Source organism: Coregonus clupeaformis, chromosome 5, assembly GCF_020615455.1.
Source record: "Coregonus clupeaformis isolate EN_2021a chromosome 5, ASM2061545v1, whole genome shotgun sequence".
Taxonomy (NCBI): domain Eukaryota; kingdom Metazoa; phylum Chordata; class Actinopteri; order Salmoniformes; family Salmonidae; genus Coregonus; species Coregonus clupeaformis.
Window position 1 is genome coordinate 17,601,599 of NC_059196.1, and position 14,944 is coordinate 17,616,542.

At 41.3% G+C, this 14,944-nt stretch overlaps 1 protein-coding gene across 2 annotated transcripts in view; it reads right to left on the reverse strand.

Annotated features, from left to right (window-relative positions):
* Positions 1-14,944, reverse strand: part of LOC121563580 (serine/threonine-protein kinase SIK3 homolog) — a 48,857-nt gene that overhangs the window by 32,816 nt on the left and 1,097 nt on the right. The gene's annotated exons all lie outside the window — the stretch shown is intronic.

Genomic DNA, 14,944 nt, shown 5'->3' on the forward strand with positions numbered 1-14,944 from the left:
CCTCAACTATCTCAACTAGCCGGTGCCCCCGCACATTGACTCTGCAACGGTACCCCCCTGTATATATAGCCTCCCTACTGTCACTTTATTTTACTGTATATATAGCCTCCCTACTGTCACTTTATTTTACTTCTGCTCTTTTTTTCTCAACACTTTTTTTGTTGTTGTTTTATTCTTACTTTTTTTGTTTAAAATAAATGCACTGTTGGTTAAGGGCTGTAAGTAAGCATTTCACTGTAATGTCTGCACCTGTTGTATTCGGCGCATGTGACCAATAAAATTTGATTTGATTTGATTTGAAGTCAGTGTATATAATCCAGGGGCGTCAAACTCAATTCCTCTGAGGGCTACAGTGCCTTCAAAAAGTATTCACACCCCTCAACTTTTCCCACATTTTGTTGTGTCACAGCCTGAATTTAAATGGAATTAAATATGCCATAATGTCAAAGTGGAATTATATTTTTCAAAATGAATTAAAAATGAAAAGCTGAAACGCATTGAGTCAATAAGTACTCAACCCCTTTGTTATGGCTTGCCTAAATAAGTTCAGGAGTAAAAATGTGCTTAACAAGTCACATAAGTTACATGAACTCTGTGTGCAATAACAGTGTTTAACGTGATTTTTGAATGACTACCTCATCTCTGTATCCCACACATACAATTATCTGTAAAGGTCCCTCAGTCGTGCAGTGAATTTCAAACACAGATTCAACCACAAAGACCAGGGAGGTTTTTCCAATGCCTCACAAAGGGTAGATGGGTAAAATTGGAGAGAAAAAACAGGCAATGAATATCCCTTTGAGCAAGGTGAAGTTATTAATTACACTTTGGATGGTGTATCAATACACCCAGTCACTACAAAGATACTATAAAGTATACCCATACTTCATATGGGCAAATAAATCTCATAGAATAAAAATAAAAGTTTTACATGTTCCTGAGTCTGAGGGTAGCTTTAACCTTCCAGACTTGTAATTGTATCAACTTGCCACCCAGGGATTTTACTTGCGACATATAGTTAAATGCACTAAAGAGGAACAATGGGTACATATTGAAGAAGTGCATGCTCATCCCCAGAATCTTTTTACCTGTCTATTTTCTAAAAAAGCTAAGAACATTAACAACTTCATAGTTAAGAACATCATAACAATATGGAAGAAAATTAAACTTATTCTACAAGAAACAATATCACTCCCTAAAAACACAACCCTATGGAACAATATTTGGATAGCTTTTCAGAATTCACAGATAAATTGGTCTATATGGAAAACTAAAGGCATGGAAACCGTAAATGACTTGGTAATAGGACATAAATGTATTTCCATGACTGAATTGAAAAGCAATTTTGGACTGACCAACGTAGATATTTTCAAATACATGCAACTTCAAAGTTTAATATCAAGACATTTATATTTGAAATCTTTTGGACAACAGAGTAATCTTGAGGGAACCCTTTTTGAGTCATAAAAGGATATTCATATAATATAATATAATATGCCATTTGATAGGTAAGATATACAAAAGCTTGCAGAGAGCCTATCCAACTGACAATCTCTTAGAAAAAAATATAAACTACTGGAACCAAGACTTACAAAGAACGAAAATGTACGCTTAATCCAGTATAAATTAAATGTATAGAATTTATTAAACAAAATTCACAAATTCTACAGCACAACGTCATGTCTTCAGTGTAAAACTAACAATGACTCAATAATCCACAGGGTTGCCAGGTCTAGCTCAAATCTCTAGCCCAATGACCTCTGAAAACCCACCCACAAGGACTGAAAACTAGCCCCCCAAATTTCTTTGCAGCAAGAAAGGACTTGCCACATTTATCCAATAAACCCTTTTTCCATAATGTTATCGAGCAAATTAAGAAGGAATATCGACATCAATGGATGTCGATTTAACCTGTTTGGACTGCTATGAGTAAGCAATAAGGCCCGAGGAGGTGTGGTATATGGCCAACATAGCACGGTTAGGGCTGTTCTTAGGACATAGCCCTTAGCCGTGGTACTGTATATTGGCCATATACCACAAACCCCAGTTGCCTTATTGCTATTATAAACTGGTTACCAACATAATTAGAACAGTAAAATGTACGTTTTTGTCATTTTTCAACCAATCAGCACTCAGGGCTCAAACCACCCAGTTTATAATTAAGCAATAAAGCACGAGGTGGTGTGGTATATGGCCAATATACCACGGCTAAGGGATGTTCTTAAGCACGACACAACGCGGAGTGCCTGGATACAGCCCTTAGCCGTGGTATATTGGCCATATACCACAAACCCCAGAGGTGCCTTATTGCTGTTATAAACTGGTAAAAAGTATGTTTTGTTATTTTGGTACATGTCTGATATACCATGGCTTTCAACCAATCAGCATTCAGGGCTCAAACCACCCAGTTTATAATTGTAATTATAAACTGGGTGATTTGAGCGCTGAATGCTGATTGGCTAACAGCTGTTGTATATCAGACAGTATCCCACGGGTATGACAAAACATTTATTTTAACTGCTCTAATTATGTTGGTAACCAGTTTATAATAGCAATAAGGCACCTCGGGTGTTTGTGGTGTATGGCCAACATACCACGGCAAAGGGCTGTGTCCAGGCACGTTGCGCCGTGCTTAAGAACAGCCCTTAGCCGTGGTATATTGGCCATATACTCACCCCCTCAGGCCTTATTGCTTAAATAAATCCTGTTAAGACTACAAACCGTTATAAATGGCCTATTTGCGAGATTGACTTGTTATTTCAATAGGCATAGGCTACTGACTAAAATCTGGGTTTATAATTGCAATTCAATTTTGCCATGGTTTGCTGACCTAGATGCAGGTAGCCTACAGCCAGATAGGCCAACATGCCAATATCTCATTTCAGGGAAAAGTCAATAGAGCTGTGACCATGATCATAATTAATAACTTCCAATTTAATTAACTAAACATGGCCATTAATAATTGCATAATAACACAAGGCTACAACAACAAACTGAGTTATATGCTATTTATTAAATCAGTTTCCCAGCTCCAGGTAGGCTACACAAGTGGCACAAATTGATTTGCAATGACTCCAGTGATAGTCATTTCAACATACTGTATTTATTGTATCAAATGGTAGGCTACAGTAGCTTATAAATGGAATATAAATTAATAGCCTACTTGATAGCCAACATATGCTATTTAATGTCATTTTCATTGTCAACTTTTTCCCATAACACAAGCACGCGAGAGAGTTCAATAACTTCCATTTCAAATTTCCACTGGCACAGCACTCCAGACGCTAGAATTGAGCATGAATAAAACCCTTCGCTTGATAAGGTTACCCATGAGAAAAGTCGACATTAGAATGCCGTTTACGTTAAACCACCTCTGAGCGAACTTATCTAAAGAGCTCTAGCGCGCCTAAAGTCGTTTTCCAATGCTTTTAGCCGTTATATCAGTTCTAGCGCGTAAATGTTTTATGGAAAAAGGGTGTCTCCATAATTACCAATCTAAATAGCCTACCTACAACTGGTAAAAAGTTGTCACGACGTGTGCGCGTGCTGCTCTGTCTCCGTGACTCAGTTGCCTCTGCTGCAGCACTCTCTCAACCAGTGCTCTCAACACGCGCACACCCCCTCCCTCCGGACCTCCCCCACTCACTCACAGTCTGGTAGTCAGCAGCAGCAGGTCACCGTGAAATAAATAAATATATATATATACACACACACACACACACACACACACTACCGGTCAAAAGTTTTAGAACACATACTCATTCAAGGGTTTTACTATTTTCTACATTGTAGAATAATAGTGAAGATATCAAAACTATGAAATAACACATATGGAATCATGTAGTAACCAAAAAAGTGTTAAACATATCAAAATATATTTTATATTTTTCAAATAGCCAGCCTTTGCCTTGATGACAGCTTTGCACACTCTTGGCATTCTCTCAACCAGCATCACCTGGAATGCCTTTCCAACAGTCTTGAAGGAGTTCCCACATATGCTGAGCACTTGTTGGCTGCTTTTCCTTCACTCTCCGGTCCGACTCATCCCAAACCATCTAAATTTGGTTGAGGTCGGGGGATTGTGGAGGCCAGGTCATCTGATGCAGCACTCAATCTCTCTCCTTCTTGGAAAAATAGCTCTTACACAACCGGGAGGTGTGTTGGGTCATTGTCCTGTTGAAAAACAAATGATAGTCCCACTAAGCCCAAACCAGATTGGATGGCGTATCGCTGCAGAATGCTGTGGTAGCCATGCTGGTTAAGTGTGTCTTGAATTCTAAAAAAATCACAGTGTCACCAGCAAAGCACCCCCACACCATAACACCTTCTCCTCCATGCTTTACGGTGGGAACTACACATGCGGAGATCATCCGTTCACCCACACCGCATCTCACAAAGACAAGGCGGTTGGAACCAAAAACCTCCAATTTGGACTCCAGACCAATGGACACATTACCACCGATCTAATGTCCATTGCTCGTGTTTCTTGGCCCAAGCAAGTCTCTTCTTCTTATTGGTGTCATTTAGTAGTGGTTTCTTTGCAGCAATTCGACCATGAAGGCCTGATTCACAAAGTCTCCTCTGAACAGTTGATGTAGAGATGTGTCTGTGATTTGAACTCTGTGAAGCATTTATTTGGGCTGCAATTTCTGAGGCTGGTAACTCTAATGAACTTATCCTCTGCAGCAGAGGTAACTCTGGGTCTTCCATTCCTGTGGTGGTCCTCATAAGAGCCAGTGTCATCATAGCACTTGATGGTTTCTGCGACTGCACTTGAAGAAACTTTCAAAGTTCTTGAAATGTTCCATATTGACTGACCTTCATGTCTTAAAGTAATGATGGACTGTCATTTCTCTTTGCTTATTTGAGCTGTTCTTGCCATAATATGGACTTGGTCTTTTACCAAATAGGGCTATCTTCTGTATACTCCACCTACCTTGTAACAACGCAACTGATTGGCTCAAACACATTAAGAAGGAAATACATTTACTTTTAAGAAGGCACACCTGTTAATTGAAATGTATTCCAGGTTACTACTATATGAAGCTGGTTGAGAGAATGCCAAGTGTGTGCAAAGCTGTCATCAAGGCAAAGGGTGGCTATTTGAAGAAACTCAAATATAAAATATATTTTGATATGTTTAACACTTTTTTGGTTACTACATGATTCCATATGTGTTATTTCATAGTTTTGATGTCTTCACTATTATTCTACAATGTAGAAAATAGTAAAAATAAAGAAAAACCCTGGAATGAGTATGTGTTCTAAAACTTTTGACCAGCAGTGTATATATTTAAGAGCAATGCAATGGTGGCAACGGTGCAATTAAGAAGTAGCCCAAAAACCCAACACCCGCAGCCAATACATTTTCCCCCGCGACATTGTTTTCAAAGTAGCCGAATTTTGCTCGAAAACCGAGAACGTGGCAACACTGATAATCCATGGTTTCTGGGAATGCTATAAAGTCCAAAAATGATGGGCGGAGTTAGAAAGTTGTATTACAATGTAAATGTACTTCTAATCCATCTTTTTGCATATTTCAAGATATGGCATATGAGGGTGCAGTGAGATACCCTATGGGTTGGACGATACAGTGCCTTGCAAAAGTATTCATCCCCCTTAGTGTTTTTCCTATTTTGTTGCAATACAACCTGTAATTTAAATGGATTTTTATTTGGATTTCATATAATGGACATACACCAAATAGTCCAAATTGGTGAAGTGAAATTTAAAAAACAAATATTTTCAAAGAAATTCTAAAAAATAAATTACGGAAAAGTGGTGCGTGCATATGTATTCACCCCCTTTGCTATGAAGCCCCTAAATAAGATCTGGTGCAACCAATTACCTTCAGAAGTCACATAATTAGTTAAAAAAGTCAACTTGTGTGCAATCTAAGTGTCACATGATCTGTCACATGATCTCAGTACATATACACAAACCTGTTCTGAAAGGCCCCAGAGTCTGCAACACCACTAAGCAAGGGGCACCACAAAGCAAGCGGCACCGTGAAGACCAAGGAGCTCTCCAAACAGGTCAGGGACAAAGTTGTGGAGAAGTACAGATCAGGGTTGGGCTATAAAAAAATATCAGAAACTTTGAACATCCCACAGAGCACCATTAAATCCATTATTAAAAAATTGAAAGAATATGGCACCACAACAAACCTGCCAAGAGAGGGCCGCCCACCAAAACTCACAGACCAGGCAAGGAGGGCATTAATCAGAGAGGCAACAAAGAGACCAAAGATAACCCTGAAGGAGCTGCAAATTTCCACAGCGGAGATTGGAGTATCTGTCCATAGGACCACTTTCAACCGTACACTCCACAGAGCTGGGCTTTATGGAAGAGTGGCCAGAAAAAAGCCATTGCTTAAAGAAAGAAATAAGCAAACACGTTTGGTGTTCGCCAAAAGGCATGTGGGAGACTCTGCAAACATATGCAAGAAGGTCCTCTGGTCAGATGAGACTAAAATTGACCTTTTTGGCCATCAAGGAAAACGCTATGTCTGGCGCAAACCCAACACCTCTCATCACCCCGAGAACACCATCCCCACAGAGAAGCATGGTGGTGGGAGCATCATGCTGTGGGGATGTTTTTCCATCGGCAGGGACTGGGAAACTGGTCAGAATTGAAGGAATGATGGATGGCGCTAAATACAGGGAAATTCTTGAGGGAAACCTGTTTCAGTCTTCCAAAGATTTGAGACTGGGACAGAGGTTCACCTTCCAGCAGGACAATGACCCTAAGCATACTGCTAAAGCAACTCTTGAGTGGTTTAAGGGGAAACATTTAAATGTCTTGGAATAGCCTAGTCAAAGCCCAGACCTCAATACAATTGAGAATCTGTAGTATGACTTAAAAATTGCTGTATACCAGCGGAACCCATTCAACTTGAAGGAGCTGGAGCAGTTTTGCCTTGAAGAATGGGCAAAAATCCCAGTGGCTAGATGTGCCAAGCTTATAGAGACATACCCCAAGAGACTTGCAGCTGTAATTGCTGCAAAAGGTGGCTCTACAAAGTATTGACTTTTGGGGGATGAATAGTTATGCATGCTCAAGTTCTGTATTTTTGTCTTATTTCTTGTTTGTTTCACAATAAAAAATATTTTGCATCTTCAAAGTGGTAGGCATGTTGTGTAAATCAAATGATACAACCCCCCCCAAATGAAACACATTACTGAGTACCACTCTCCATATTTTCAAGCATAGCGTGGCTGCATCATGTTATGGATATGCTTGTGATCGTTAAGGACTGGGGAGTTTTTCAGGATAAAAAATAAACAGAATGGAGATAAGCACAGGCAAAATCCGAGGAGAACCTGCTTCAGTCTGCTTTCAACCAGACACTGGGAGATGAATTCACCTTTCAGCAGGACAATAACCTAAAAACACAAGGTCAAATCTACACTGGAGTTGCTTACTAAGAAGACAGTGAATCTTCCTGAGTGGCCAAGTTACAGTTGACTTAAATCTGCATGAAAATCTATGAGAAGACTTGAAAACGGTTGTCTAGGAATGATAAACAATCAACTTAACAGAGCTTGAAGTAACCTTTCGGTTACTGGCACAACTCTCTTAACCACTAAGCTACCTGCCGCCCCAAAAACCATCAAGCGCTATGATGAAACTGGCTCTCATGAGGACCGCCACAGGAATGGAAGACCCAGAGTTACCTCTGCTGCAAAGGATAAGTTCATTAGAGTTACCAGCTTCAGAAATTGCAGCCCAAATAAATGCTTCACAGAGTTCAAGTAACATACACATCTTAACATCAACTGTTCAGAGAAGACTGTGTGAATCAGGCCTTCATGGTCAAATTGCTGCAAAGAAACCACTACTGAAGGCCACCAATAAGAGGAAGAGACTTGCTTGGGCCAAGAAACACGAGCAATGGACATTAGACCGGTGGAAATGTGTCCTTTGGTCTGGAGTCCAAATTGGAGATTTTTGGTTCCAACCGCCGTGTCTTTGTGAGACGCAGTGTGGGTGAACGGATGATCTCTGCATGTGTATTTCCCACCGCGAAGCATTGAGGAAGAGGTGTTATGGTGTGGGTGTGCTTTGCTGGTGACACTGTCTGTAATTTATTTAGAATTCAAGGCAAACTTAACCAGCATGGCTACCACAGCATTCTGCAGCGATACAACATCCCATCTGGGACTATCATTTGTTTTTCAACAGGACAAAGACCCAACACACCTCCAGGCTGTGTAAGGGCTATTTTACCAAGAAGGAGAGTAATGGAGTGCTGCATCAGATGACCTGGCCTCCACAGTCACCCGACCTCAACCCACCTGAGATGGTTTGGAATGAGTTGGACCGCAGAGTGAAGGAAAAGCAGCCAACAAGTGCTCAGCATATGTGGGAACTCATTCAAGACTGTTGGAAAAGCATTCCTTATGAAGCTGGTTGAGAGAATGCCAAGAGTGCGCAAAGCTGTCAAGGCAAAGGGTGGCTATTTGAAGAATATAAAATATATTTTGATTTGTTTAACGCTTTTTTGGTTACTACATGATTCCATGCCGACTAGGTGAAAAATCTGTCGATGTGCCCTTAAGCAAGGCACTTAACCCTAATTGCTCCTGTAAGTCGCTCTGGATAAAAGCGTCTGCTAAATGACTAAAATGTAAATGTAAAATGTAAGTCAAGGGGTGTGAATACTTTCTGAAGGCACTGTATGTGTTTGCTTGTTTTTGTTATTTCCTTTTCGTGTCTAATTAAGACCTAGACAACCAGGTGAGGGGTTTCTAACTAATCAATTACCTTCATTGATTAATCAAGTACAAGGGAGGTGCGAAAACTCGCAAACACACGACCCTCCAGGAATTGCTGATCTAATCAATTCTGACGGTGCTTACTTTTACCAATAACTGTGACGTGTCAGCTCGACGTCAGGTTTGAATGAATAAATTAGCCGTTAACAGTGTAATGCGGTGATCTGTTGAGAATGAGATGAAAACCTGCTCTCACACATGCCTAAACCTCCTTGTGAGCTGGCTTCGCGTTCTGGGAATACTAGTTATTTCTGAAGCTCCTCTTCCCCCTCTCTGTTGTTGGCCGAGATAATAGAATGGGGCCATATGAAAGCAAGCTGCAGGCCCATTTCCGGCTAGCGGACAGGAAAAGGAAGAGTCAGGCACATGGTGTTCTAGCATTGAACCCTGTGTGTGTGTGTGTGTGTGTGTGTGTGTGTGTGTGTGTGTGTGTGTGTGTGTGTGTGTGTGTGTGTGTGTGTGTGCGCATGTGTGTTGGGTCCATCTTTCTCAGTAGGGCTGTGTGCATGTCCCTCTCTGTGGTATTTTAAGCTTCATTGGGCTATTATTGCTCTGGCAGTCATCCAGCTGTATTGATGTAATCTCTCTCCCCCCGCATCGTGGGTACGAGGCCCAACATCTGGAGCAGGGACACACTCGAAAAACACACACACACTACACACAGAATGAACACAACCCACACAATTGGTATTATACAGTAAAAACAGAAAGTCCCAAATGAGGGAGGAAGGTCATGAAGCATTGTGAGTTCACACTCCCGGTCTCATGCCACAAACCCAATACTTTGGGAACATCAAGTCCCTCTCCATGCAAATGGACTCAAAATAAGGAAATTGGGCGTGAAATCAAAACTGGAAGAGAGCTATGCTGGCCTACAAAAAGATGGTGCCAGCAACATGTTTGATAGAACATCATTTGGCAAGCCTGATAAGCTGAGCACACAGAGGAGTTTGGACAAGCTATCCTAATGACTAGCACAACTCATTTCCTCACACACTCAATTCAATGGCCAGTTGTAGTTGGAACTATTGGCTGGTTTTTAATGTACAGTTATAGTTACAGTAATCAACTTGGAGGGGGTGACGTGTCTGGCTTGCATTACTCTGGAATTTTCCATTGAAAGATATGGATACAGAGAGAGTCAGTTAAGCTGAAGTGTCACATAGCCCCTGCGATCACAAGACTGTTGACCTAACCATAGCACCGCGCCACTGCTGATACTTAGCAACCAGGAACAGACAAGTGGCAAGTGGCCTACAAAATGAACAGGTGAGATAGTTAGGCCTACAACACAAGCAGACCAGTAAACTGGGATTATTTGGGGCAAGGCACTCTAAACAATGACTGTGCTGCTGAGAAGTACATCAACGGAATGCGGACGAGAGTTTCATATACATATGACGACTTTGGCGTCATTAAATTCCTTTGATGTTTTATATAACAGCGTATGACTGTGGAGAGCTCAGAGAGGTGAATATGAAAAATCTAAAACGCAATCTGGAGATCAAAGATGGAATAAAAATGATGTAACACAAACCAAATGAAACATATTGGTGATGGTGTCATGTGTGTATAAATAATTAAAAAATATATATAAAAAATGTGTGGATTTAGCCTAACCTATAACAATATCATGTGGGCTACCAGTAAGTAGGCTAACAGGTGAGAGCATTTTAAAAGACACAGCCAAAAAGCTACCATCTCAGCCATCTGCAATGAGGATAGTCAAAGTTTAATCTTTACTGCAGCAGTCAGTCAGGCCCAAAGCCGCTTAGCTCAGGAGCAATACTAACCGACAGAGACCAGGGCTGTGTCCTCATCTGAGACTAGACCAAGACCAAGAGATGATCAGTGTGACATTGTTCTAGTACGGGGAGGAAAATAAATCAAAAACATTCACATTTCCACCGGCTAAAGATGGTTGACATGACATCATCACAACCAGTTAACAACAAGAAATAGTTAGCCTATAAACTGGTTATAATGACATCATTTCTATCAGCTTTGCCCGCTGGGTTCCCTGTTGTAGAGGGTTGCCCTTCTATTCCAATCAAGCTCCCTATGTGGAGGTTAACGTGTGCAGTAAGTGTCACATGATCACACAAATAAGCCTGCATCATTTATTCAACCCATGTTGTTAGTTTCCTTTGCTTGTTCCTTTCAGCAGCAACATTACGCAGCGCTGCATGCGGGAGGTCCTCACTCCTGCTGCTCAACGTTCTGCTCAACATTCTCATCATCGGAGGGGGGGAAACAGTTTGGCGGCTGTGGCATCGTCGTATTAACACGTGCTAGCTACCAACAAACGGTCACCCTGCCCTTCAACCACACAGCAGAGCCACAGGCTTTACACACTCCTCTAGGGAGAGCGAAATACTGTGTTGTGTGTGTGTCACATGTGGGTGCCTCAGCTAAGTCATAAGTCTACTACGTTCAGATGTTCCTGTATGTGTCTGTACTGTAGAGCGAGTGTGTGTAGCAAATGATCGGCCTATTCATGTATGTGCGGATCAAGAGCGCATGTGCTATTTTAACCGTGAATAGGTCTCATTCATCAATGAGGCAGCCAATACCCTAAATGGACCATTGGGAAAATCAAGAAGACAACGCAGTCTTTCTAAAATCAAAGCAAACGAACAAAACCGAGATGAGCAAAGAGGCATAAAACATCAACAGATACAACCCAGAGGATAATCTGTATCATGAAAATTGGTAGTTCAAGTCCTGGGTGCTGATTGGCTGAGTCTGTGTTCCAGTCATGTGTATAAACATGATATAGCCTATTCACGATATACCACAGTCTCTAGTGCCTTATTGCTTTAATGTCCAAGATCACACAGGCTAAAACCTCCATCTGACTAAACCACCCACATAAGCTAAAACCTCCATCTGATAATATGGGGCACCTCCATTTGAGAACCAATGAGAATAGTTTTTTTGTAGACAGAGTTTGCGTTGGATATTGATATCAGCCAATGCAGCTGAGCTCCATACATGGAGGGGTCATGACGAGCATCAAGTCTCCGTAGTCCTCCATCTCTCACCAACACAGGGTCAATGTCGCTATGGATACCAACAAGATTCGAATGGAATTACCTTTCCCGGGGAATGTGACATTGAACACACTAAAGTTAAGTGACTCCAATGTGTACGTCTCTGTGAAAGACGCATCATGTCGTCGATGTTCCCAACTGACTCTAGAGGAGGGGACTGGCCGGACTGGCACACGCGGACAGGCGATGCCGTGGGGCTATTAGTCAAGAGGCTAAATATAGCTGATGATACAGTGTTGTAACGCATGGACCCAGACCATAGTCAGTAAGACTTGAATGTAGGAGAAAGTTTCCATTATCTTCTATTACTCTTACTAGGAACTTCTCTGTGGTAAAGGAGGTGAGTTTGGACAATGGTATCAACTATGTGACTATCAAAAAAGTAAGACCTAATGTTCAATTAAATAGCTGAAGGAATAGTCTACAGCAAGGGTACTCAAGTACTATTTGAGAAGGTCCGGTCACAAATGTCCTAGGTGGCAAAAGTCTGGAAGGATATCGTCAATTATCGTCAATTATTATCAAATATGTTAGGTTACAGCCTTATTCTAAAATGGATTGAAAATATATTTTTCCTCATCAATCTACACACAATACCCCATAATGACAAAGTAAAAACAGGTTTGTATACATTTTTGCACATTTATTAAGTAGCAACACCACAATTGTCAAATTATTAATACTAATGAAATCACGGCGCGACACGTGCATTAGGGCCGTTATCTAACATTGCCTGACCACCGTGGCTGCTGCTGCTCCTCCTCTTCGATGCAAATCTAAGATGAGGAGGCGGCGGTAGCGGAAGAAGAAGTCTGGATAGATACAGTGTAACATGAGGAGACACGCTATGCACCGCAGACAAGCCAGAGCACGCCGGCTGCCTTCTTTAACCATACCTGTCTGACGGTGCCCCGTCTTCTGATAAGGAGGAGGAGGGAGCTAGTCAGCTGGCAGACACATTTAGGTTTATAAACACTTTTTTATTCAGGTGTGTGTGTGTGTTTTGTTATTGACCTCGTCCCGAGCGTGTCAGGTCTGCCCTAGCGGCTCTCGGACTGTCCCTCTTCCAGAGCTGTGACGCTTGGCTCAGTCTAACACCACAGCTCCACAAACCCCTCCTCCCTGATTGGCGTTGCAGACCGAAGCATTGAGCTATAGCTCGTCTTTCACACCAGTGGTTAGGCATGACTAATGCTGGTGGAAAAGGTGTGCGGTGCGATGATCTGTCCAAATATGCTGAAATGGCTCACTTCTACGTAGGCTAACTGACTGCTAGGGAGGGTGTCATGTCAATGTATGTGAGCAACATTAATAGATAGGCTACTGTTTGAATTCAGTAGAAATGTAGTTGATGTAGCTAGAAGAGTCTACTTTCTTTGTTTATTTTTCCATTATCATGCAATTTCTCTTGAATCCGGACATCAGTAGCTCTTTGGTTGCATAACATGCCCTTGTTTGGACTTTGAATTTCATAAACATGAACACAAATATCAGCATTTATAATCTTGAGTTGGTGAGAAGGCAGCACCAAGGCACTGGTTTCAAATGCTTGAGCATCTATTTTCAAAAACATTAGCTAGTCCCATTTAAATTGTATATACAAACCAGGTGAACCTGAAGCATGATGGCTGTCAACTGTCAAAAATATGTCATGCTTCATAAGATGCAATGGGAGGGGTAAAAAACTGAAGAAAATACAGGTTTTGGGTGGTGGTACATTTAATGACAAACCCAAAACAATCATATTTGGACCAGCTACTTCCTCCAAACATTACACGCAAACCACGTTGCACGCGCTACCATATGAATGCTTGAACTTTCAAAACGAGGAGAGATGAATTAAAGATAACCAACTAAAAATGAACTAGGTTTCCCTTTTTATCTGTGGATTAGAGAAACACCCGATTTTGTATGACTCTGGGTCAAAATTCTACAAAGAACCAGTTAAAAAGAGGACCATATGCATGTCAGGTAAAATAACAACCCAATGTTCATCTCCCAGGAAAAACCAGCTAGCTAGTCAAATGTCCAAGAATGTTTAATGTGTGTTTCGACCTGAATCAGTGTGGCATACTTATTTATACATTTATTAAATGAGAGAATTCAAATGTAATTCTCGCAATGACGATGACCTCTGCCTAGAAAGGGTCATTTTCAAATTGCAGTAATGCAATCCATTCTACCAATCCAGTAGAATAAAAAATATCAGGGTGTGTGTGGAGTCCCCCTCTGCAAAAGTATCACTCAACAAAAAACTTGGCCTAACAATGGAGAGATTGTAGTTTTTGTGGTCAGTGTTTTATCAATCTATCATTATGTAACTTTAAGGCACTAATATGTGATTCCCTATAAATACATTTTCCCAACTTATGTAGCTTAGCGTAAGTTGCTTAGGCTATAGCCTAATGTGTTTTTCAGCATGTTCCATGTCACCATGTGAGTTAATCTATCAGAATAGTCAGCCTCCCTCACACAACACACAAAGAAGTAGTGAAGTGTTCTGTCTTATACACACACATTACAATAGTGATGCCCTTACAGGTAGCCTTATGTTTATCCCTCTCTGATGACTCTGGCCTCAGTTCAATTCCAAGAGCGTGTTGCAGATCCACAGTCTTATTAGTAGGACATCTGTCAGCTTAGTGGCACTGGCACAGGCTTAAAAGTATGGCCAGAGTGGGTAGGCTATCAGTTGGCCTGCTCTACTCCTTGGTCACCCAGGTCATTATTGAGAGGAAAAATAGAAAGGGAAGGGAGGATATCTAGTCAGTTGTACAAATGAATGCATTTAACCCAACCCATCTGAATCAGAGAGGTGCGGGGGGGCTTCTCAATAAGATACCTGGGAAAATAAAACTGAATGGTAATTTGTGTAAAGGCAAATGTGGATTAAAAAAAAGTAGCCTACTGTTCATGCTAAGGTCTCTCAGCTATAAGGATGAGAAAGGATATGTAGGTAAAAGTTGGGACTACTATGATTATGGGTTTTTGTTTCAATATTGACAAACAAGGTATGTAGTCTCCAGTGCCTATCTGCCAGCAACACATCTGCCTACAGACGCCCACACTCCGCAACAGCATAAGTACACTCAAAGGGATATCAATAGGCTTTAA